A 23598-nucleotide genomic window follows, 5' to 3' on the forward strand; every position below is an offset into this window, starting at 1 on the left:
CATGCCCATACCTATCACCACGTTGTGCTGTGATGTGCTATGGGCAAGAAGTTGAGATGAGGAAAGGAATGTTCAGGTACAGGCAGCAAGTTCCTCGCTGCTACATCATCCATTCTTAGGCAGGGAAACTGACAAAACTGACGATGAGAAACTGATGCTCACCTTTGGTTCTTCTAGCACAGAGGCACTCGCATGCACCACCTGCATCTCTCCGTTCGGACCGTTGGCGTCCAGCAACTGCCAGGGATCCAAGTGGCTACTGGAATGCTCGCCCGGCGACAAGGTATCTGCAGCTTGTAGCGCATCCACGTCTGTAGGCGGATTGTTCACGAAAATATAAACAAATTACAAAGATGTGGAAAAAGTTGTTGGATCTATTTACAATTTTTATGCTCATACTTCAATATGTGAACTGCGATGTGACAGGTAAAAAAGTATGCGAGTGCCTAAAATTATTTTTTCAGCTTTTAAACGATTGTTGTAACAATGATGCCTCACAAACACTTTTCAAGGGTCCAACCTTGAAAAGGTAGGAACCTTGGTTTCAAGGTTTCAAGAAGCAAGTAGTTCCTGTCAATTATCCCACTCACCATGTGTAACAATTGCTCTGAATATTCTTATTTTCCATGAACAATAATAGACTCGAATAACCTCTCGGAACATATCACTACACAGCAATCTTTAATGTGTTATTAAATACAGCTTCTTATTGTGTCATTTTTCCACATGTATTTTTCTCTCTTTTGCTTTTTTTTCCTACATTGTGCTTGGCAAAACTTGTCAACACTTCTTACTTTATTTGTACCACTCTTCAAAGATATTGTATAAGACTGCAGTATCTGCTCTTAGGATTGACTCATTTACATTATCCTGGCTTTGTAATTTCTTATCTAATCGGGAACAGTTTGTATCTGTGAATAACTTTAGCTCCTCCACATCTGTTGTAACATCAGGTGTACCCCAAGGTAGTGTGTTAGGCCCTTTTCCTTTCACAATTTTTATCAATGATTTGCAGAGCAACATTTCTTCCTGCATACGACTTTTCCCGGATAATTGTGTAAATTACAGAACGATTAAATATCATGATGACCATCTAACTTTGCAAAATGACCTTCACCTAGTTAATCAGTGGTATGACCATTGGCAAATGACACTTAACACATCCAAGTGCTGTTCTTTCCTTCACTCGTATGAAATCATATCCTAAGTTTCCTTACAAAATCTGTTCGGTGGAAGTTCTTCGTGACTGTACTTACAAATATCCTGGCATTTATTTTTGTACTAATCTTGCCTGGAGCTCTCACATCGAGAAGATATGCACTGAAGCTAACAGAACTTTAGGGTTTTTACGTTGTCATATGCACCTTTCACCATTGACCATCCGCCAACAGGCCTACCAAACTTTTGTACGCCCTCAACTTGAATACGCTTTATCAATCTGGTGTCCTCATTAACAATACCTAATAGATAAATTGGAATCCAACGAAAATCGTGCTGCCCACTTACTAAAATCTAATTACAGTCGTCAGTCTAGCATTACTCAAATTAAACGCAATGTTCCCCTTCTGGACTTGGATTCCCACCGCTCTGTTGCCCTTCAGTGCCTCTTTCATAAATACTACTATAACTCATGGTCCAGCCATTTTTCGCTTGAAACTCGTTCTCGCACATCTACTTGACTTCATAACCATCTAAGTTTCAGGCGCATTTTTGGCCGCACACAGTCATTTAATAACTCTGCATTGCCACGTGCCGTCGCACTATCAAATAGCCTTCCAAATAATATTGTTTCAACAAAAGATCCTGCCAAATTTCGTGAACTTTTGGAACTTCACATGTTCGCTCGATTATGTCGTAGGACTTTGTATTGTATTCGCCTTTGTTTTGCATTGTATTCCCTTGACTTTGTACGTATTTTTTCCAATGTTTACCAGTGTTCCTTTCTTTCCGATGCACAAACTTATTTGTTTCTCCTACTATGTAGTTCCCTTTTATGCCTTAAATATTTGTCATTATTCTGTAACCCCTTCCCCCCCCCCCCACCCAATGCTCCTCCAAGCCTGTTGGGTAAACTGAATAAATAAATAAATATATCTATAAACAATTTAATAATTAAATAACAATAAGGCAAGTTGGTTGGCTTTACTATGCATGGAGCATGTAGTCGGTAAGGTCTGTTAAAAGCAATGTTAGCTTACACCTGCAAATAAAATTTCTGGGACATCAATATTGAAAAATCTTCACTTCTGAGTTTACAACTCGCAAATGAGAGAATGCAAATGGATGGCGAAACTATGCAAATTGAGTTTGAGTTGTGCAGTGGCGTACTAGGCACTGTGTTCTTGGACTGTAATGTGCTATAGCCAACATTTCATTGACGAAAAAAAAAACAATGTTGCTTTATAAGAAAATCAAACACTGAAACTACTGAGTTTTGTGAACTTTCTACAAACAAAAACAATCAAGACATGCAAGAATATTTGGAAAACTATGTCACACTGATGCAGCAGTTTACAAGAGAGATTCAATGAGTGAGGGACCCTTTGGCTTTTATTTTATTCGTTAACAATCAACCTTTTCCTTCTGAATAAACAAAAACCAACCTTGCAAAAATACCTACAAATTTTAAACTGATTTAGTGTTAAGAAGTCTTGTCGCTGCAGTGGTGCCCGGTGTTGAAATGAAGCACCATTGTATTGGAATTGCTTTTTCAATTTCCAGAAAGATTCTGACTGGTTATTGTTTTACCAATGCACTGAACTACTTTTGAATTGCAACTACTTATACCACCTCTGTATGCAAGAATACATTCTGAATAGTGGAGAAGTGCATGCTACAATGAGACACCAGCAAAGGAGCTATTCGATTGTTCTTGAGAAAAAAAAGGAGGAAAAAAAAATCTAGTTCACATTTCATAAAGCCCTGATGAGCCAGCTTAACGATACTGAGGCCTTGCACCCTGCACTTCGGACAGTAACTGGGCCATCTACTCGAGAGGCAGTAAAAGCCTCAAGAGTCAATTAACCACTCTGAGCTCAGAGATGAGTGAGCATTCGCTACTCTCCCCATAAGTGCTATCTCCTCCTTGCCACACACTTCTCTAAAAGATGTGTGAACATTATGCGAGTACCCAAAGTCCTGTTGGCAAATTTTTCTTGAAACACAATCAACTTTAATTGGCTTGTCAGGACTGTGCGCTTCTCAGCTACATGCTGTTGCCACCAAAGCATGCACAGTACCAAACACACTGCACAATGTGAACTTAGTCGACTGCGCAAAACAAGAATCAAGTGAGATGGCAAGAAACAGCGGGTGTGTGACAAACGTGCGCTAGCAGGTGGATCAGAAGTGATGTTTCTTGCATAAAGAGCAGTCGAGAGTGTTTACCCTGGTGACCTACAATTTACGTCCAGGAAGAAGGTGATGGCTGTGTGAGGACAGCATTACTTGCACTGTCAAATAAAACATTTTATCATCTTTGTCAGCGGCTGCACATTACACATTCCCTACAAGTTGTGACGGGCATGTGCACCGAGTGTACCCCTGCCTTTCGTCACATAGGCTGTAATGTTTTTCTCGAGCCAAGGTCATTTGAAGCCTAGCGTTCCTTCCAGCCCGTTGCTTTTTCTTCTTTCCTGCTAGGCATTGGAAATCCATACTAATTTACCCTGGTGATGTAACGTAGAGGCACAACCACTGCTAGAGGGAACACGGGAGACTACGGCAGGGCTCCGCACAGCGCCACCACCGGCGCCTCGTGAAGCCTTGACATGCATTCCACCATAGAGGACAGCTCACCGAGCTTTTCACCAATTGCTTGGAATGCGCTTGTGCCACAAGACTTTACAAGGCGCCGGTGCCCTCTGGGGAGCGATGCCACAGGCCCCCTGGTCCCTGCTAGCAGTGGCCATGCCTGTACATGAACCTGTTGGCGCCATGTGTGAAGGGACCGAGAAATCTGCTCATTTTTAAAAAGTTATTGATAGTTTAGGGGCCTATAAAAAACTGCGAAGCAGTAAACAATACTGCTGAGTAAAATTCTATTCATCCACATGCACCTTTACACTGACATGTTATCTCATGCCCAAAAGGAAGGCTTATCAATCATACATCTCTGCTACGTTAAAACATGGAGTGCATCAATTTCACTGCAGCAGAGATAGAAGGCACCACTGTTCCTTCCTCTAAGAAAACTTACGCTTTCTGCGCGGCATAGCTGCTGCAAGCATACTTTTTATTTATTTTGGACGAAACAGGCAGGTGCGTGCTGCAGTAGAGCAGCCAATAGGGCAAGTTGCTTCAGCATGGTAAAAGCTGGACACGCAACCAGACAGTGATGCACTCCGAATTGTAGATGATGTGGAAATGCTTTTGTGTGTTGTCCGCATCCCTGATTCTGCATTCAAATTTTCAAAGGTACCTTACCTAAACATGATATAAAAATGCATTGAGAAATGCAAGTTACATGCAATGTTTCAGCATGGACAGGGGAGAAGACTAGACGGAGAGCCGCCGATAACATCTACGATAGCTACACAACACATTGTGCAAAGAGCTGCCACATAAATACACAAACCTACATTTTCTTAAAGCTTGATTGAAACATGAGGAGTCATGCTTCGTTTATGATTAGGTGTGCTCACTTGCGTCACACAACAGCTCCTGCACACTACTATCATTGCTGTAAACTCTGATTAACATCAGCCACCTATTACAGTGTAAATAAGAATAAGCATGTGGAAGGAAATCAATTACATAATATATTACCCGGACTTTTCATGGCCGTGATATGAATTATGGTTATGACAATAACACATATGTGGAGACTGCAGGATGTAGATGATAACATGATGATGATAAAAACAACACTGGACATGGTAAGTGATTGCTTCAATGTTATAATATTGTTTTTGTCATGGTCTTGTTTTTCGGAGGTTATCAGTAAAGCATCAGCACCAAAGTGTCGTTGACTCATTGCAATGACATTAACATGACATAGAATGTGTACACTGCAGGGTGGACTCATAAGGCACAGGAGAAGAGGTAAGAACTATTTTTTTGAAAATAACAGAGTGAAGAATCCTGCCTAGTTTTGCCTAGAAAGTTATATGCTCAGGTACCCACATCCAATCCCCTCGAATCCACCTATGATCTATCTTAGTAACTAACGTCTCTTTCTTAGTCACTTTGAGGTTGTCTACATTCTAAACAAGCAGTTGGCGTGAATTATGAAGTGTCCATCACTTTCACCCCTAATTCATAGCGGCGCTCGTCCTGTCAGTTTTCAGCAATATTCCAAGGACGAGCCCCACTGCCTGCTGCTGGAATTGGGCACTCATGCAGGTCATTTTGCAGTTTGCACTTGTTGTCAAATGTTGAAAGCATACTACTGAATTATTTTATGTATAGCAAAAAAAAAACTGTCTTTCTCAAAACAAGGTTTGTTTATTCATGTCTTCATTGATTAAAAGGTGCAGCCCATACATTTATTACTTTTTCATTGAGTATGCTTATTGCTTCTTTAGTTTCGTGTTCTATGTTTTTTCTTTTAGTTTCTTACGTTTCATTTAGTTCCTCGGGGAACTTAAAGATAATTGGGCAACAATTTTGCATCTCTTTCAGTCAAAATTAAAGGTAAAGTAGAGTCAGAGGGTTAAAGCCAAAAAGTTCAGATGAGAAAATGCCAAAGCATCAGCGTGTCCTATGACAAGCAACTAGTTGTCTTTTCGCAAGCATAAGCGTTCTTAATATCTATTTATAAGGACAGGCTCGTAGATTCCATTTGTTACAGTTCAGAATGCCTTGTTTTCAAGTGTTTTCTTGAAACTAGACATAGACGAAGGGCAACAGAGCAGCACCAAATGAAATTTTCAGCATTCCTGTAGGCTCGTAGCAAGTCACATGTCATTACCTGAAAAACAAAGAAGGTACAAACATTAGGGATCACAAGCACGCTCAGGAGTTTCAAAATGTCTGGTCCATCCTATAAGTTTAATGACCACACTTTGCCAAGTTTTGTGTGTAAACAGCACTGCACTTTACTATACATAGGATTTTTTTAATGCACGTTCTTTCTGCCCAAAGACATGAGAAGGATACAATTTAAAGGGCACATTACAGAACCTTTAAGCTCCCCAAATATTCACTTCCTAAAACAAAATGAAAGGAAGCCTCGTGATCTCGGACAACTCGTCACAAAGCAACCTATATGCACAACTTAAGAAGCTCTTCATACCTTAAAGGTAACAATTAGAGACGCCCGCACAGGTAGTATTTGGTCACAGATGTGAGAAAACTTCGAAAATTAGCGAACTACGCTAACGGCGACGTAACAGAGCTCACATACACGATCGCCATTTATGACAATAGAACAACTCACTCACTAAAACCTCACTATCAAATCAAACCTCATTAAAGAGTTGTTTTTAGTCACAAGTGTACTGATGGCAACGCTCCCGTGCCGAGCTTTCATACGGACTAGAAATAAGATCTTGGTTGTTTGGTCACAAGGCTGGTTTCTTTACGAAAAAGCCACTTATATATTTTTCCTAGTCGGCAAGCAGAATCGTATGTAAGGGAAAGTCATAGAACAAAAAGAAATAAAAGACATATGACACAGTTCACAGGGGTTCTTCAGCTGCCAGTCGCGTGTCGACAAATGCAGCAAGATAGTGTCAACGCTTCGTTGACTTCAAGCTACTCGCAAGAAAAGTAAAAAAGGCATTCATATTTATGACCAAAAGCAACTGCGACAGGTCGAAGGGATCGCAGTATTCCTTGTAGCGATCAAACACCGAGCGCACAACAGCAGACCACACGCATCCTTTCGACAATTTGCAGCAATTTGTCACCGGCAAGACAAAATTATGGGCACTACAGACGCGCTGATGTTGTCGTTACTGTCGAAAACATTGGAGCAGGCAAGACAATGTCGATGAACAAAGAAAATTGCTCGGAATAAACCACATCACAGAGGCAAAAAAACACACGAGAGAAACTGCATGGGCGCAGCCATAATGACGCGTGATGCGGCAAGCGATGTGTCTGGCTAAATTTGAGTGAGGAATGTATGTGGAACGCGGTCTGTTATGTTGCTTCAGTTTCGGAATGCTGAATCTGGAGCGCGTTAGTGCGCGATCTGCGACGTTTGAAGCGCAGGAGAAACGCAACACGCACTCGCGCACACAAAAGAAAGAGAAAAGAATTATTGCGTCTTTTCTATTTTTACCGTTGCGTTCACCATGCGCTCGCAGCCCCGCGGCTTTGGTTTGCAGTTTCAGTGCAAGAAAAAATAAATGAAGCGACCAAATAAAGATATAAGATACTGAAAAATCAAATAGCCAAAGGCACATTTTATATCTACACATAATCGCATCACTTCGCTTTATTGTTATGTAGTTTGAAAAAGATAGAACCACATATGCAAAAGCTATTGATTTTTTATGCGAAGCATATTACTAGAGCTCACTCAACCCAGCTCCTCAGGCGCGGCGGTGTCGCCTTCAATGACCTTTAGGCGAGTTTCTATTTACGCCCAAGCCCAGCGCTCGACCGCTGCGCCACTATGCGGTCCTCGTACGAACCACCGTTTTAAGTACGTTTTCACCGAAGCGGCACGGCATGCGCCCTAGATCCTACTAGGTACGTCCCTAGGCACTAGGGAGATGCGGTACGCCTGGGGCGCGCACGCCCAGCAGTCTGCTCAACCCAAGCCCGCTTTGCCTGCATTCGCAAAGTTTGGGCGCGTGTAGGTAAGCTTTTTGTTTTAACGCGACAGCGTTAAGGAGCTCGTGTCGCAGAAAAGCCGGTGTCGTCGGCGTTGGCCGTGAGCGATAAATCCCAGCAGGCACTTCATGAATAAAAAGCAACTTGCAACATGGGCTGGGTAATCGAACCAGGGACTCCGGAGTGTGAGACGTAGACTCTACCACTCAGCCACGAGTTCGATGCTTCAAAGCGGTACAAAAGCGTCTCCAGTGAATGCGGTGTTGCCTTAGAAACGAGCTGTTTCTAAGGCTCAGGCGCACATTTCGTTGCCGCGCCGAACGCGGCGCTGCTCGACGCTCACCGCGTCCGATGCGGGGCGCGTAGTCGCTGCGCCGTAGCCCACTGTCTTACACCCCTTGGCGGGTCGACGGGAACGCTTTCGCGTTCCACTCTTGAAGGCGAAGCTTAAGCGTCCTCCAATTTTTTTTTGTCTGCATGTCACGCGATAGTTTGTTTAATATGCGTAATGTGTGGCGCCTGTGCCTTGCTACTGTTTCGCCTGGAAGAGAGGCAGTGATGTGAAGAAGGACGCTTCATTGCAGCGATGATATGGCTGGTGCGAGAAACGCTCCAATACAACACGATTATCCCGGCTTTTGTAGATTGAAGTGCCTCGCGCACCACATACACCTTGTTATCACGTCCCTTTATCCCCTTATCCATACTGAAAAATTTCGTCGTGTGTTACTCCTAGCGCACGCACGCAACTTTTATTTCGGAGTAGCCTAGGCGGCATGTATTGAAAGACCCACACGCCTTTAGCGACGCGATCACTTGTATCAAGTACAAGTGCTCCACATGTAGAACGTATTGTTTCGTAATAAACTGGTAGACACTCGTGCCGCCCCTTTTCAAGGTTCCAACATAAATGTTATTCTTTTTTTGGAACAGTATCAAACGTGGCTTCATACCAATGGAAGCTATCCCCGATGAACTTTTAGCGACTATACTTTTCTGCGATTTAAAACGCAACAATGTATTTTGCATTATTCGTCATTCATTTTTGTCACCCTGTTGCACTCCTGTATTCCCGTTTCACATGGTGAATTCGCGTGTGCAGGATCATATACGCGAGAAACCATGTGAGCCGCGCAATTTTTCCGAAACTCGGTGCGAATCCGCATTTGTGATAATTGCAAATGCTCAAGCAGCAGCCAAAAATTAAGTTATAAGTATGCTCAATGTATGAGGGGCAGTGCTGCAGTTGAACAAAAACATTGTACTCGTTTTCCACTGCCAATTAAACAGTGAACCGCATTTGTATGAAGAGGCCGTACCATTACTTTTATTTGATGTTTTAATGGAGGCCGTATAGCTACATTTCTGGTAGTGCAAATAAAAAAAAAAAGAGAAAACGCTGAAACTTTCAAAAAGCACACAACATTGCAAAGGCTCAAATTTTCAACTGAATAGCCTCATAGGCCTCTTACCCACACTGATGTGCTCGGTGGCATTTCCAGCCACATAGATGGGAAAGGGTGCAGTACCTGAGCGGAGTTTCAAGGTGTTGCTTGCTTGAATGAATTTTTTTTATAAGTCCTCATGGGCCTCCTGAAGCTCCGATCCTACAGTGTACACTGACAATTTGTAGAAAAAAAAAAGTTTGTTGTGTTAATCATTGTAGCAGCTCCACTGGACTTTGCTATTGTCTACTGCAAGGTTGTCCCACTTCAAGGCTTTCTTTTTTTGCAGGTCATGAAAACACTGTCATGAAAATGCATTCAAAGAACAGGATACAGAGCGTTGATGTGACCAAGCACAGAGTTGTTCTGAAGGCGATTTTATTATTGGCAGCCAACTTCCGTTGCTTATCATGTGGTGAAGTGCATATTTCCCACTCAAAGTGCTGTACAGGTGCCATATGGGGTATCAAGTGAAGTGACCCACTGTTTTGAGTTTCTCCCCTGCCAATAATTTACTTGTAGCACACAGAGAAAGACACGCTATCTTTTGTACAAAAAGGTGCCTGCAATAGTGTGGCTCTAGCCTGCTGCTCCACCCATTCCTTTTACTTATTGGCAAAGTGCAACTCATTGCTTTAGTTGTTATAGCTACTGGGAGAGTTCATATTGAAGACAATGAGAAGGGTCGGAGAGTCAGTGGCAGGAGAGGCCCTCATAGCATTTCATATCAAGAAATTGGGAAATGTATGTCAGCAACACATCACTTTCATTGTACAACACGGGAATTGCTCTCCAGCATGCTGTAGTATAAGGAACGTATTAATACCCATGTGCACCTCAGTTTTATATATATAAAAAAAAAGTCTGATGTTTAAAGCAAAACCACCGTATGATTAAGAGGCATGCCATAGTGGATGGCTTCCAATTACTTTTGACGATTTAGTTCTTTTTTAACATTCATTACAATGCAGGCAGCAGATGGATGTTTTTGCATTTTGACTCCATCAAAATGCAGCCACTGTGGCTGCAATTTAATCCCGCTGTCTCATGCTTAGCAACAGTTCTGCCTTAGCCACACATGATGGGTGTTATAAAAAAAATAAAAACCTGCACTGTGAAAAAAAATTCAGTTGGTAGTGGCACTTTCTTTGGATAAACTTTATTTTGTGTATGGTTAGGCATGCATGTACATGCACTCTTCTCGCTGTCTATTTTTTACATCTCTTCTTCATACAGTGGTAAAGAAGAAGGCAAATAAGAGTAAAGATATTCACACATCATTCAACACACAGGCTTCTCAGCCACGAGCACCACCTGCACAATGTGTTTGTGCACCACACATTACACAGAACATTTCGATTAACTGCAGTCTCAAGTGCTCAATGTTAAAGGTCTAACACGGCTTCAAGTGTGTATTGGGCACTGTTTTGTCAGGCACCCAATATATTTTCTTCTTTGAAGAGAATATTTAGTAACATCTGAGTGCTTGCTATGTGCGCATTTCTGGTAGTTTTAGAATCGCACTCAACAAAACTCCTGCGATATCCATCCAAATTAGTATAACGAAAGGTGCATAGTACTAAATGTACTGTCAGGAACAAATAGAGACTACTTAACTATACTACGTGTTAAAACAATTTTATGTGGATAATGAATACATATTTTCTCAGATAAGGGGATTTAGGTAATATTAGTTTCAGTAAATTACAGGTGTACATCTTCAAATTCTAAATGAACATGTCAACAAAATTTAATGCAAATTTGTCTTTACTTTGGAATCATGTGATTGCCAAACTGCACCTAGCTCGTGCAGGAAGAATATTTGACAGAAGCTTCATAAGCGGCACCAGTTTAAAGATATTCCAGATGCAGTGACATCCTGCTCTTTATTCTACGCACCTAACTATGTTTGGTCAGTGTGTGAAAACTTTGCGTGCAACGTTTAATTCTAGTGCACATTTCTTGAAGCTGCTGCCAATTGACATACCTACTAACAAATACTTTCCCGACTGGCTAGCTTTGACTTTCATTACTACATGGCCTCTAAAAGTAATAGGTAAAAATCTAATGAGCAAGCTGTTTGCATGTTCATCAGCAATTTCAATATATGCACCTGATGTCCACCACAGCAAATAATGGATTACTGGAAGAAATGCACAAATATATACAACTCTTTTTTTACATTTACTTGACTGAAACACATGGTACGTGTAAATGTTACTGCAGTGTTGCAGTATATGTATACTACCTGATGTCCTGAGAGAGCCAGATGGTCTGGCATCCATTTCCAAGTTCCAACACAAACATATCTGTGCACTCCAGTGTAGTTTGCACTCCTTGAGAAGCTTGTTTCCACCGGATAGAAAACCGCTAAGAGTAAGAGGTTTCTGGCTTGGTAACAAGTGAAATAAGACCTAGGTGCCTCCATAATGCCAAACAGCTTAAGTGCTGACTAGTAAAAGAAGCCTGTGGATTGAAATATATAAATCCCTTGCCGTCACAAAAAGTGCATGTTTTCTTGTTAATTTATATAATGTACCTTAGACTCTTCAAGGAAGCATTGTGTAAGGGGGGGTTACATGACCAATAACACATAATACTACATAACTTCCGTCACAAGCTTGAGGTGAATTTTTTGCAGTAGTGCTGTATTATGGATTAGTCCGATTAGTCCATAATTTGTTCATTTTGTGATGTGTTGCACTTTCTTCTTCACTTGCAGTCAAATGCTCTTTTAGTGCTTTTTTCGCAAACCTGCTATGGTCTCAGTAGAGACTGGCAGTATTGTAAATAAATAAAATAAATAAATAAATATTTTGTTGTGTTGCATATTTTTGTTCACTTGCATTGGAACCTTGTTTTGTATTTTGCAATTTGCTTTGTTGCATTACATTTCGATGTTACTAGTTTGCTTGTACTTTCATTGTAATAACTAAACCCCCCTTACTCAATGCCCTTTGGGCCTGTAAGGTATTTTAAATAAATACATAATCATTCTCGGAAATAAAAGTCTTGAAGCAATCTCATGCCAATAATTAAAAAATGGCTGTGGCTTAGGTAAGGTTAAGCCCAGGATGCGAAGCATACTAGCCTTTATTTTAGTTGTTGAACCACTGTTTAGCCTGGTGAACTGCTGTTGCTTGGCTATATTTGGTTCGGCTAGACGAAGAAACAACTCATGCATTACTTCTTCGCCTTCAAGAGTGGAACGCGACAGCGTTCCCGTCGACCCGCCAAGGGGTGTAAGACAATGGGCTACAGGGCAGCGACTACGCGCCCCGCATTGGACGCGGTGAGCGTCGAGCAAAGCAGCGTTCGGCGCGGCAACGAAATGTGCGCCTGAGCAAGAGACACACGCCTTAGAAACAGCGCGTTTCTAAGGCAACACCGCATTCACTAGAGGCGCTTTTGTACCGCTTTGAAGCGTTGTACTCGTGGCTCAGTGGTAGCGTCTCCGTCCCACACTCCGGAGACCCTGGTTCGATTCCCACCCAGCCCGTCTTGCAAGAGTTGAGCCAAAGCCACTTCTCCTCTGTCGTGACGTCACGGTGTCACGTGATTTCATGGTCACCGCCGCGCCTGAGGAGCTGGGTTGAGCCCTCGTAATATGCTTCGCATAAAAGTGAGCAGTTCCGATCATTTCAAGTTAATCAAGTGCAACACATAGTGCAAAGAAAGTTAAGGCACCGAAACTGCAATTCCTATCATGAAGAAATTTTTAAATTATTAAATAAAAAATGTCAATGTGTTGTATATGTGTATACAGTAGGTCCAGTACGAGCTACATTTTACAGTGCAGTTGTTAAATATGTGCTTGCTGTAAATGATACTTGATCTCTCAAACACCCCACCCAGCACTTGTATCAAACAGTAATGAGGACAGCCATTCTTTTATGAAAAAGATGCATTTTTATTGCACAACCAGAAATTACATTCAACGATGTATATATGCATCTCAGTATGTCTATTCTTAAACAGTAATTACTCTACTTCTTGGGTGACATGGTAAAAACTGCAATACACAATGCAACCAAAAGAAAAAGGCTTAGTCTTCCACACCAAAAACAAAATTGCTCAACACCAGTGAGAAGCAACCACTATTAGTATTATAGTTGAAAGGCTCACACTAGCATGTTGCTCAGAGAGGAGAAAAAATAGACTAATGTAAGTGCACGTTGAAGATTTCACCTTTTAAATTTTTAAAATTTGTCAGACTTGGCTGCAAAATTCGTTCAGGTTCATAGTAGTACCAACTGTAATTACTAATTGAACCAAGGTGATCAGTGATTTGCAAGTCTGTAACCTTATATCTTAATAATTTATAATGCATGCACTGCTGCCTTGCTTGTGCTCTCAACTATGTGCACAGGTAGCATTTTCAGCCAGCTACGTACCCAGCCACTCGCCGAACAAGCTGACTGGACAGGTGGTCTAGCCTGCAAGATAAAAATGTTACACGTTTCACAGGTCAGCCAAGAAGCCAACTAGCCCACCTTGCACCTGAAAATTGCTTTGCTTAGGCACTGAAACGAAATGGCTTCATTTTCCCATTTTTCCCCTCGAAGAATTATTTACACAGTCTAAGGGTACTTTTGTCCTCGTCACGGTCATTAGAACGGCTTTCATTGTCTTGACATTTGTCACTGCTCACAACCTCCCCTTGCTAAGTGATACACTCCGAGAAAAGTGGCCCTCATAATTACTAGTTTTATGGTACATGAGTATCCACAAAAAGCTTGAGGGGCCCGGAAACACTTTCTATGAAAACTGAAATGTGCATTGCAGCGAGCGCATTGCCCTTCCCAAAGGCTTGCCAGAAATAATTTTTCAGATTGGCCGAATATTTTCGGAGATACGAAAAGGATTCTGCATAGTTGTCACCTCTTTGGTTAACAGTGACAATATTCAACCGAGCCATACAGAATACATCCCTGATACATGCTCACTGTCAATGTGGCCATCCTTTCTACAAAGCTTCACAGAGGCCGCATACAGTAGTGTATCGGAAATGATTATTCTTCTGAATCAGAACAATAGAAATATAAGCTTTCACCATCACAAAACCTACTGTGATTGTACCAAAGCACAGGCTGCCACCTTACTTGTTCATTTTGCACCCACGATGTCATCAAGTTACGGACATGATAGTGTCGAACAACCATGCCTTGCAGCGCCAATGAGAAAAGCAATGTTGAACAGTGAAACATTGCTCTTCGGAGCTCTACAGGCTGGAAGAACTGAAGCATTTTGACTCCGTGAAGTTCAAAATATAGAAAACAAAGAAGATGCTGGAATCTTCTTCGCTCCCAGATTGGCTACATAAAAGCACTAATTTAACAAGAGATAGTTAAAAACACTTGTACTTGTTCAAGACATCTTTACATATAGGGTGTGTTCAGATAAGGACCGACTTTGGGAGGTCCTTATGTCTCTTCTCCAGTTCTGAATTGCCCTTGAGAGTTTTTTTGGTGTTTCACAATATCTGTCAGTGTTTACTGCTGTCTCAGCAGGCAGAAAGTTGACCAACAGTACCCTTTTCCAGTCCCAAAACACAGTTGCCATGACTTTATCGACAGACTGTGTTAGAATTTTTGTGGCTGGGGCAAAGAGGGATGCCGCAACTTGTGCGACTGTTTTGTCTCAGGTGTAAAGTGGAATGCCATGGTACCCATCTTGGACACACCTTCCGATTTGCAACGTTTCCATTAAAATCCTGTGGATGGTGCTTCAGGAAGCCTCGGGAACCAAAATGCAGAGAGTACCCAGAGTGACCCTCCGATCTTCACGCATGACCTCAATCTTCGCAACTGTCTCTTCGGAAACTGACGCCCTACCGCTCTTTTCTTTGTCGAGAATTTCAGTACAGCCGGCTGTAAACTCTCTACACCACTTGCAAACGTTCTTGACATCTACGCACAAGTGGTCATACACTTCCATCAATTACCTATGAATTTCAACCTGCTTAACGCCTTTTGCATTAAAAAAATTAATAACTGCGCGAACTTCACACTTGGCAGAATCGTTCAACGGGAGCTTCGTTTTCAATGGCTGCCAAACCAAGACTGAGCATCCGAGCAAAGCGCACACGGGCTTATTTGAGAGTGGAGGAAGCGCCAATCACAACAGTGTGGCGAACACCGTATTAACAGTTTCTCAATGTCCCCCCAAAATAGGAGAACTTTCATTTGGAATTTTCCTCGTATGTAGAATAACAAAATCGAAATTACATTCATATTGTATTCCAAACTCGCTGTTTTTCTGTTAGTAAGGAAAAGCGACTAATATCACACCTTTTTTGCCTCTTTTAAGCCACGAAATGACATGAGCTTGGGTTTTCAGTAGGGTGTGTGCAAATATAAAAATGTTTGAATATGATTACTTACAATTGAATATCAAATGATATGCACATGCATTTATTAGCAAGTTGGTTTAGCATGTTGGAACACTGCAATTACATTGTCATTGGTACAAAAATAAACTAGTAAGGTATACTAAAAGATTGTTATCTCTTGAAAATTGAATAATTTCCGCTGGTTGTCTGTTCTCACCAACCTGTACCCTGTTATACTGCATGAATTTCCTGGAAACTCAGGGGCATTTGACCCTGTACCTGCCGAAACTCATCGAATTTGCTGACAAGCAATAAGCTCAGGATTGCAACCTGCAAAAGAGTGCACCCTCGCTGTTTACAAATCCGTGTCCTTTGCCAGAGAGAGGTTAGCTTCGCTGCACAGCTTAGAAGTCCAGCGGCTAAGCATGTTTTACAAATGAAATTTTGCCAGCTGCACAAAATCGCGAAATTCAGCACAAAATCACGCACTTGCATACATTGGTTAAAACCAAACGTTATGAAGCGTGTTTACTCCTGCACCGAAAGAAATATATTCAATTTATTTCAAATATTCCTATCCAATAGAATATTCAAAAATTATCGAGTACCTATTGTCGAGTCGAGTATGATTAAAAATATTCAATATTTTTGAATATTCGCACACCCCTAGTTGTCAGGGCTCCTGTATCAATATTTCACCTACCATATGTTAAGGTAGCAAGCACACAAGAGAGCGCAAAGCAAGCTCGTGAAGGCTGGTCTGGGAAACTACTACTGGCACTACTCTCTAAAATGCTTCGTTTATATGACCGGTGCACCAGCCAGTGGGAAATCGCAACGACACCGTTGTTGTAGAGGAGTCATGTGTGTGTGATCAGTTAATGACAATTACAAAAGAGGTCCAGAATATTTTTTTTGTTAACATATTTGTATTAGACAGATAAACTTACCCACACATTGTAACCGAGACTACTTTCCCCACATACGTCTTTGTTTCACACAGAAAAAATCTTGAATACGATGAAGTGCAAAAATGTCACATCCATATTTCAGAATGTTCTAACTTAAAAAGAGAATGCTATAGAGAATACAGTTTTGTACACATTGAAAAGTCATCTATACAACCTCTCTCAAAGAATTAAGGTAAGTTGAGTTTAATCATAGCACGGCATGAACAAAAATGCTAACTTTCCACTTTCACATACAAGAAAAAATTGGTGGCTTATTTGGCATTTTGAAATGATGGCTTAAACTTCAAAGAATTCATGCAGGAACTCCACAGGTGTTGTCCAAGTATGCATAATCATTGTGCCACTTGTTCATCTCCATGCAACCCAGTACCACTATCAATCTTATCAAACTTGATCCGGCCAGTCAGTATAAATGCTTATCAACCCTTATAAGTCATTATAAATCTTATCGCAATTGATTGGGTCCATATTAACATTTATCTGTCCTTATGGGACACAATCCAACTGCTATAAACTACTATCAACCTTACTAGTATTGCTCTGATCATTATAAGCCCTTTTTAGCACTTCACCCACCCACATTGAACCAGTAGCAACCGTGACAAGACCAATACTACCCCTCATCACTCCTTATATCAATTCATTGACTCCTTGTGTATCTGTGCTGCGAGATGCGAAGCACACGAGCCCTTGGAGATCAGTGGCATTTCGGTCGGTCAAGGAACCCTCAATGCAAGGCGCATCACGTGACCACTGAAATGCATTGTGGATGTGGCGTGTTTGGCATTACATTTTCCCAAAGTCTGAGTTTTCATGATATGCACAACGCTCCAAGATGGCTCCACGTGTGGTTCTATAGATGGCTTTTATTCCACCATCATCAAATCTTTCAACAAAGCCTTCACAGAAACTGTTCTTGACATTTGTTTTGTACTGCTGGTACAACATTCATATGGTTCAGCTATATTCAGCAAGCGTGGGTATTTAGTCCAGTGCACGAGAAACTCAGTATTGGAGTGTGGGGTGTTAGGTTCAAAATTCAATATTGCCAACGTTTTTCTTTTCGAATTTATTTTGTTTTACACATTAATTTCTTTATAGCAATTCATCTTACATGACAGATGGATGGGTTTCCGATTGGGTATGCCTAGAACTGCTTACGTTTGGAAAATCTTTTGCTCTATTCGTAATGTGCTACATAACTTACAAAAGAGTGTATTTACCATTTTCTTTATCGCTAGGAACTGGATGGTAAATGTAAAAAAAAAAAATCATAAGTCAGAATATCAACTATTTTTGTCTTCAAAAAATAAAAATAATTTCCGATTTCTGTAAAATTACTTGAGGTTCATCTCTTGTGATCAGTTTCCTGCAAAACTATGTTGCTATGTTTTGTTATTGATAAAAATATGCAACATATATACTAAGGTACTCACTTCACTGTTCGACGATGGGGGTAGTTATCAAGGTCAACAGCATACTTATTCCAATTTTGTTTCCAAGAAAACAAATTTCACAGTAGCTGGAGTTGGTGGCAATCATGCACAGGCAGCCAGAATCATTATTGTGATAAAGGGCCGTTTCGAAGCTATGACGAGGCTATAGAGATCGACTAATTTATCATTCAAAAAATAAATTATGGGTTTTTACGTGCCAAAACCACTTTCTGCTTATGAGGTATGCCGTAGTGGAGGACTCCAGAAATTTTGACCACCTGGGGTTCTTTAACGTGCACCCAAATGGCCGTTTTCGCATTTCGCCCCCATCGTAATGCGGCCACCGTGGCCGAGATTAGATCCTGCGACCTCATGCTCAGCAGCCCAACACCATAGCCACTGAGCAACCACGGCGGGTTTATCATTCAAAGCTTGGGTTGAGAGGTCTGTGTCTGATGAAGTTATACGAAAGTGGAAGAACCGTAGCTTTAGGTTTACGACTTCGGAATGTAATTATTTGCGTTATTTGTGCCCAGTAAGTAACCATTCAGAGAAGTAAGTAATAATGAAAACCGAACATTCTTTTTTCAATCTGTGCATGCACACTGCCCAACATATAAGGAATTTCCTTGGTCAGGTCGCACAACGTAATGTTCTTTCACATACTGAATTCACCTTAGTTCAACAGAACTATAGTGAAATGTTTAATGTGTAGAAAACTACTCTCTCTACCATGCACTCTTCCAGTTGCAAAATTTTGCAGCCTGATAATGCGATTTTAGCACTTTTTTACAGTTGAGATTTCTTCTGTGACAAAGTAGTCTCTGCCCTATTCTGTGGGATGGTTTTCGTGCCTAAAATAAATATTTGGAACTGCTTCTACAATCTGTCCTTGTCTAAACACACCCAGCTGACTCCTCCACTGCAGTTGCGTCACTTCCCACTGGGCATATACACTGGTCATGTAAATGGGATTAATTTCAGATATCAAGCTTAATTAGAGAGCAGTGGCAGTAGTACTTTACCCAGACTAGCCTTATGCTTGTGTCATACAGGCACCCACAAACTTCTTTACGATAAGAGAGTTCGACCTCAAGGAAGTCGTGATTGTGTCACGGCCTATGTCTTTTTACAGTTGAGATTTCTTCTGTGACAAAGTAGTCTCTGCCCTATTCTGTGGGATGGTTTTCGTGCCTAAAATAAATATTTGGAACTGCTTCTACAATCTGTCCTTGTCTAAACACACCCAGCTGACTCCTCCACTGCAGTTGCGTCACTTCCCACTAGGCATATACACTGGTCATGTAAATGGGATTAATTTCAGATATCAAGCTTAATTAGAGAGCAGTGGCAGTAGTATTTTACCCAGACTAGCCTTATGCTTGTGTCATACAGGCACCCACAAACTTTTTTACGATAAGAGAGTTCGACCTCAAGGAAGTCGTGATTGTGTCACGGCCTATAAAAGAAACCGCGAGAGGTGCATTCAGTACAAGAATGTAACTAACTGCTAATTATGCTTGTAGCTATTACAATGAACGCTCCTTCCACAAAAATATTCAATATATTTGATGCATGAAAGATACGCCTCGTTAAAAAACAATATGCGCTCGCTAAACAGCAGTGCTGACAGCCACACTAGCCACCCTGTGCTTATCGACATTTTCCTTTGCGGTCTAGTGTGTAGGCTCTGCGTTCTGCAACCTAAACTGCTGCAAACTATACTAAAACGCAACATTTCATGCAATGGTCACCTTGTGAGCTTTCTTATTTTGTCTACCCCTGCATGACTGTCACGACAAAGGCTGCACTTACATTTACCCAACGCAAGTGGGCAGTAAAAAATTGGGCTGACTGAGCCCCACGTGACCGCGCTTACATGAACTCGCTTCTGACAAGTCCAGACAACGATGGCACACGGTGTCGAGCTGAGACACCAACGCGTCCTAACTGAGCTTCTGGTTCGTTTCTGTCTGCAACAGCTCTATTCCATGGGTCTTATTGCTACGATGAAGTTGGGCTGCACAGTGCTTGTTTTGGCCTCATCTTGATGCTGTTCCCGCTGCTGGCACCTAAATCGCGACATCACAGTGTTCCTGCACAAGTCTTGGCATTGACGGGCCCGACCCTTTTACGTGTGCATACACGCTGCAAACAGGTTGGGCAGCCCAACTCAACGCTTGTTCAGTCCAACCAGCTAATGTTTACATGAACTTGACAGGTACCGTATTTACTCAAATCTAGGCTCAGTCCCTAAAGTCCAAAGCCAACAAAAAAAATATATATTACCTTGAATGTAGGCCGAACAAGAAAAGTGAGGACAGCGTTCACAAAATGCAAACAGCATTTATTGAATCTGAACGTGCAGAGCTCATTCAACGTCATCATCGCTGCTAGACTCGTCGCTATGTTCCTTGTCACTGTCACCTTCAAACAGTGCACTATCTTTGGTACCGTCAAGCGCATTAGATAGGCTGCACTTTCTAAAATGCAGCACACGATCAAAGTACCTGGGATGTCGTCCCACGCTGCAGCTACCCAGCCCGCAAGCTGCGATTGTGATGCACATTTGATGCTGCCCGTTGCCGTTAGCATGTGGTCTTCATCAGTAAACCAGTCCGTGTAATATTTCCGCAGACGAACCTTGAAAGGTTTGTTGATGCAGACATTAAGTGGCTGCAACTGGCCCGTCATGCTGCCCGGTATGACAGCGAGCATGACATTTCTTGGGAAAGTTTCTCGAGCAGGCAGTGTCTTCCTTTTAAATATCATATAAGGAGGGAGTTTATGTCCATCAGCTCAGCAGCACAGCATCACAGTTGCGTGCTGCTTCCCGTAGCCTGCAGAGTGCACCTTCACCTCCTTGGCACCCTTTTCATTCACGGTGTACGCCCCTGGCATATCAAAATACACAGCCGTCTCGTCGGCGTTGTCGATTTGCCCAAGGTTATAGCCTGCTGCTTCTCTCTTTCGCAGCACGTAGCACTGAAAAGCTATCAGCTTTTCTTCGAAATCGCTTGGCAGCTTCTGGGTGATTGAAGTGCGACGTCGGAGGCTGAAGCCGAAGCACTTCATGAATTTCTGAAGCCAGCCCCGGCTGGCTTTGAAATCATTTCGTGTTAGGCCTCGCTCCCTTGAAAGTTCCCTAGCTTTCGCTTGGAGCACTTCTGTTGTCACTGGAAGGGCGGCTGCTCTCTGCGTCCGAACAAAGTCGGCCAAAACTGTCTCCAGTTCGTGGCGACGGCCTTTCTTTGGTCCGCTAAATACCATCCTTGTTGCGGCGCACGCAAAAAGCTGCTGTTGTCCCTTTCAATGACAGACGTTTTTCTTGTCGACACCAAAGTACTGCCCGGCTTTAAGGTTTGACGATGCCTCTGCGGCTATCACAACTTTTTCGCTTTAAAGCGGCACTGTAGTGGCATCTGCTACTTGGTGCCATCGTGATAACACCACGGCCGACACGACACAGGTCAAAATGGCGACCTCGCTTGTGTACGGTTGGCTACTGGCACGGCTAGTAGCGGCTGCAATACTGACTTTTCTAGATGGTGCTAGCTGTGCACCATATTTAGCAGTTTCAATGAAAAACTGGCACGTTTTTTTTAAATCCTCGAATGGCCGACCCTAAGTTTGGAATATGATTATTTGAAAAAAACTATCGGCCCAGATTCGAATAAATACGGTATATTCCAGCCCGACAAGCCGGCTCAACCTGATTCTGTCGGGTTCATGTAAACACCCTGAAAGACGAAAAAAAACACTGTGCCAAGCAGCCTAGGTCAAGGGCATTGTGCAGCAGCAAGTACAACTGCTGCTGAACTGTGCTTGAGCTTTTATTTAATTCAATACAAACGTTCTAAACACACACAACAATAAAGTTTAATGCAAACAATCTCAATTTTACAACAACCAGTACGGGCACGAGAGTGCTGCATTTAGCCGTCGAGGGGTGTTGCCAATCTCCTTTGACCAAAAGCTCCATTAAGTTCCCTTAGCGGAAGGGTGACTGTGAGCCACCAAGTGCATCTCCCTCGAGATAAAGACGGCAATGTTAAAAGGAGTTTGTGGGTGCCCATGTCACAGGGGTATTAAACAGTTCGCTGTGCCCGCTCTCCCATGCTTGCTACCTTAACGTACCGTAAGTAAAATGTGGTTACCAGAGCCCCGAAAACCCAAGTCTGTCATTTCGTGAGTCGGAAGAGGCAACTGCAGAATCTGGGTCATTATTCTTTAGTAACAGAAAAACAGCGAGTTCAGATTACAATGTGAATGTAACTTTGATGTTATTATTACAACTACACACATCATAGGGCTCTAAAAAATAAGACCAATCCTTCTGCCTAAAATAATGCTGAATGTTCTTGCAGCACTAGATTTATGACTCCTGTGAGGGTGTACTGTAAAATTTTGGTGACTTCGCCATTTTCTTACAAAATAAATACGCAGTGTAGCTGCTAATTTTTTGCGTTAATTTGCAAAAAACTTCTTCGAAGATTTGTCTGGAAATTTTTTGCTTCGCTGCCCTGTCTAAAATCACCACATGGCCGCTGATCTCAGGGTCAATGAGAGGCGCTTGCTGAACAAGAAAAGTACAGCAACTTAAAGCAAAAAAAAAAGATTGTGGGTGGCATAAATCTAAGTTTTTTTGGGCCAGTAGTTCCAATAGTTTAATATTACGAAAAATGTGTTTGGCAGTGTACAAAGTTTTATTTTTAAAGTGATTGGTCTTCAAGTTTGCAAAATCTGAAAGTCGCAAGAATGCTCTTCTCCACGATTAGACTTTCTCCAAATTCGCGCTGAATTTCTTAACACAAAGGTTGATCGATTCTTTTCTATAGAGGGACTAGAGCACATGCCCACCTCATACAAAAATTTTCGCTGAGAAATAGTCGGCACTCCCCCAAGTGTGTCCTCATCTGAACACGCCTACGCCGTTATTTCTCACTTCCTAGTGGAATTCTTCATTTTCTTCTTTTTTTTTTAACTGATGCTTACAGCTTGCCTGTCTTCTCTTCTCGATTTTGCCTTACATCAAAGTCAAGAGCCGCAGCTGGCGAAAAGACACTCTTTCTTCCCTGCGCTCGGGGACAACACGTAACCTTTTTCGTCGTGTTCCTCTTGGTACATTGCTCTCAACACCATGTTACGTACTGACAACAAGAAAAGAAAATGAGAGCGATCAAGTAAGTTGCTAGCATTAGCCTATGATTGAACTCTGAAACAAGGGCGCTCGTACGAGAGACGCTTAGTCAAATGTGATGCACGCCAACAGAAACATCACAGCACTCTAAATGCTACTGCAATATAAGCAGTCATCGCAAAAAAACTTCATTTACCGTTCCTGGAACAAAAACCACGGTGAATTGTCATGCGAGTCGCGCTGAGTGCTGGTGCTACTGGGGGACGCCATGTTTGAAACACTTCAAAGAGAGGCCCTGGTGACAGGAATCGAAAGTAACGGGAAGTGAGAACCCTATTAAAGTTTGTAAACCGTGTGCTCTACCAACAATTTCAGATTAGATCTATAAATGTTCGTGCTGTACTAAGCTACTGCAAAAGCCTTGCTTATGGCATTCACGTAACTAACGTAGCGGCCACATCCGAACGTCGTAACGGCAACGTGTGCGTGGAGAGGGCAAGTGGCATTTGGCGTTTTTTGCACCGAAACCGTAACGTTCTCGCGCTTCAAT

The 23598-nt window shown here is 42.1% G+C and overlaps 1 long non-coding RNA gene across 1 annotated transcript; it reads right to left on the reverse strand.

Moving 5' to 3' along the window:
• Nucleotides 1–203: 203 nt before the first annotated feature.
• LOC135904987 (uncharacterized) lies at nucleotides 204–23462 on the reverse strand. Its single transcript, XR_010565280.1, has 3 exons — nucleotides 23245–23462; nucleotides 13565–13606; nucleotides 204–311 (listed from the first exon to the last, which is right to left on the reverse strand). It is a non-coding gene; the product is annotated as an uncharacterized lncRNA (long non-coding RNA).
• Between the last annotated feature and the right edge of the window lie 136 nt (nucleotides 23463–23598).

Source organism: Dermacentor albipictus, chromosome 6 (genome assembly GCF_038994185.2).
Source record: "Dermacentor albipictus isolate Rhodes 1998 colony chromosome 6, USDA_Dalb.pri_finalv2, whole genome shotgun sequence".
Taxonomy (NCBI): domain Eukaryota; kingdom Metazoa; phylum Arthropoda; class Arachnida; order Ixodida; family Ixodidae; genus Dermacentor; species Dermacentor albipictus.